Below are 3,458 nucleotides of genomic sequence, written 5' to 3'. Positions count from 1 at the left end.
GGGACTAAATTGAACAAACCACATAGATGTTACATCTATGCGACCGCATAGTGTAACCTTCTATGCGGTCGCATAGAGGGCTCCAGGGATTCAATGAGCCCAAACTTTTTGATCTATGCGACCGCATAGATTCCTTCTATGCGGTTGCATAGAGTAATTTTCAACTCTCGGGCGCAGTTTTTCGTTTTGGTTGAAACTCTTTTCCTACCTAATTTGGACGCGATATAAATACCAAAATTCATCATATGAAGGAGGAGAACGACCAGGGAGAACGAAGAGACCAAAATTGGAGGCAAGAAACTTGATTTTGGATTCAATTTCACACGGGCTCGAAACGGATTGAAGATTATACATACGGATTGAAGAAATTCCATACGGGTGTATTCTTATTATCTTTTAATTTCGTTTTTCAATTTCTTGATTTGCAATGATGATTATAGGCTAGGGTTTTTGTTCATTAGGAATTTGATGAACCTTTTGATGATTTAAATTTCCGTTATTTCATAAATTCAACATTAGTTTCGATTAGACAAATGTTTGATATATATGATTTGAATGTTTCCATAATTATTTGGCCAATTATTATGTGATTGTAGATGATTTATTCTTTGCTTTCGAAAGAAGGGGAATAAATTCGATAGAATATAAATCGACATAGGGTTTGATAGGGGATGGAAACTTACCTCTATGCTTTATGCAATTCATGAAATTGTTCATAAAAAGTCATGCATTCTTATACATTGCATCATCCATAGAAATATAGGCTGGTGGTGTGTAAGAGTAGATTCAATATATATCGAGAGAGTGTATTGGATAATTTAGGAACATTGAATTGGCATTTTGTTCATCGATTCGTTGAATTTGTGAAATTAGGGTTTTTAATAGTCAATTGGGGATTCAAGTTCTTAATGATTTCATTTCAATACAATAATTCTAAAATTGCATTTTTACATTTCAGTTGCAGATTTATTTCATTAGATTAGTGAAATTTTGAAATTAGGGTTTCCAATTTTGAAATTAGGATTTTCTTTGCAATTAGGGTTTCGAATTGGGGATTTCTCCCAAAATTAGGGTTTTCATATTTAAACCAAATTTTCATTCAATTAGATTTGGTTAAGGTCACATTAGTTTAATTAGAGCTAATTTAATCCTCATGGGAACGATACTTGGACTCATAGTCCACTTTACTACTTGTTACGAACCGTACACTTGCGGGTTTTAAAATCGAGAAGAAATAATTTTGCGAACATTAGACTTACACACTTTTCTTTCAGTAACTCGTGTGCTTGCGTCCCTTGGAGGCACATTGTTTTTCATTTCCAATTGTAAAGTCATCGCTAATAAAAGAACACCCCTTTTTGGGACTTTGTCTCAAGAGGTTTGTCCCTTACAAAATCGTCTGATCCTTTTTAATTGTTAGCGACTAACCCGCGCGAAATAATTTGGCACGCCCGGTGGGACATTGGTGTTAGGTGTTGAAAGTACAAAAGATGAAACAATATGCCTCAGAGATCCGATAAGGAAGCAGCAAGTCAGGGAAGAATCCAGTCTGTGATCGAACGATATGAGAAGCAGCATGCCTCTCCACGAACAGATGGACAGAATCAGAGCAGTAACAGTCGTTACGAACCAATGATGGAGTTGAGTCCTCGAACCATGCGTGCATTACTTGGAGAACTCACGCAAGACGTCGTTGAACAGGTAAATCTTCGAAGTATTCATAATATGGAAAGATTTACGCAAAATGAAAATGTACACTATGACAACATGGCCAAACAACTAAAGACGTTGAACGAAAGAATGAATAAGTTAGTAGGCCAATTATGTCAACCGGTTATACCTCTTACAAATCACTTCCAAACTAGGACAATTGTGGGACATAATTCCTCGGTCCTAAATCCGAATCAAGGGGTAGAACCGCTTTCTGGTCCCTCTACTTCAAACCAAGGGGGTACTACAGTGCCAAATCAAAACAATGATAGTGGTATACCTAACTTGGGGGGTAATCCAAACATAAGAGATAATGTCCCGAACAATGGACAGAATATTCCACGTGTTAATGAGGGAATAGATGTTCGGGCTAATGGTAATGGCCCTAATCATGGTAATTTTGTTGCCAATCAAGGACCAAACAGCAGGCCTCATGCAAATCAACCGGTTAACCAACCTGTAGGAATTCCATATGACCTCAACGTCATGTTGAGGAACCAGATTATGGAAATCGTACAAGATCAGATGGCTTTTGGGGTGCGTCCCGTCATTAGGCCGACGTACACAAAGCCATATCATGATTGGGTAGACCAAGCATATCCATGGCCTAGAGGGTACAAAGTGCCAGAATTCTCACTGTTTACCGGTTTAGGAGAGGTGTCTACTCTATAACACATAGGACGATTTACATTGCAAAGTGGTGATGTAACCGATTACCATAAAATGAGGCTTTTCCCTAGTTCGTTAACAAGAGTAGCTTTCTCCTGGTTCATCAACTTGCCAGCGAACTCTGTTCAAACATGGCAACAATTGGAACAGTTGTTTCACGCTCAGTTTTATAAAACTGAGTTTGAAGTCACTTTGGCTGATTTGGCGAATCTACGTCAAATGCCAAACGAATGGGCAGAAAGTTTTCTCCAAAGATTCAAGACAGCAAGAAGCAAGTGTTTTGTATCTCTGCCCGAAAAAGAATTTGTCAAAATCGCTCAGGGCTGTTTGAGCTTTGATTTAAAGAAGAAATTTCAGGACAAGGAATTTCCTGACCTTTTCCAGTTGAGTGCGAATGTGATTAGGTATGAGCGACTGATAAGAGAGGAAGAACAAATGAAAAATTCTAGTAAAGGGATTTATTACAAAGACCCAAATTTTGACGTTCATACCATCGACGACGAGTCATACGATCAGGCCAAAATGTGTTTGGCCGAATTGTTCAAAGGGGATACATATACTTGTCCCATAATGGCCAAGCCTAGACCATCAGGCAAAGATGAGCCCATAAAAAATGGAAACATAAAGGCTAGAACGTTCTCGTTCGACGTGACCAAAGCTGACCTTATATTCGATAAATTATATAGGGATAAGCAGATAAAATTGAGCGATAAGCACAAATTGCCAAACCCTGAACAAATTAAGGGTAAAAAATATTGTAAGTGACATAATGCATGGTCACATTTGACAATTGCTTGGTTTTTTGTCATGTATTGCAGGATGCCATTGAATCAGGACGAATTACGTTCGATGATAAAAAAAAAAATGGCAGTGGACGAAAATCCTTTCCCACAGCCACTTAGAGTAAACATGGTAACATCTGGATTCAAGAACAAGTTGCCAAAGTTCAAGTTGGTCGTAGATGATGGAGAAGAGGATCCTAGACCACATCCCAGCGTCTTTGAACGAATCAAGGGAAAAGAACCAAAAAAGGACGAAGACGTCCTATATGCAAGGTGTAAAAGAGAAGTGAATGGAAA

This window comes from Olea europaea, chromosome 1 (genome assembly GCF_002742605.1).
Source record: "Olea europaea var. sylvestris chromosome 1, O_europaea_v1, whole genome shotgun sequence".
Lineage (NCBI taxonomy): Eukaryota > Viridiplantae > Streptophyta > Magnoliopsida > Lamiales > Oleaceae > Olea > Olea europaea.
This window is presented reverse-complemented; position numbering follows the sequence as displayed.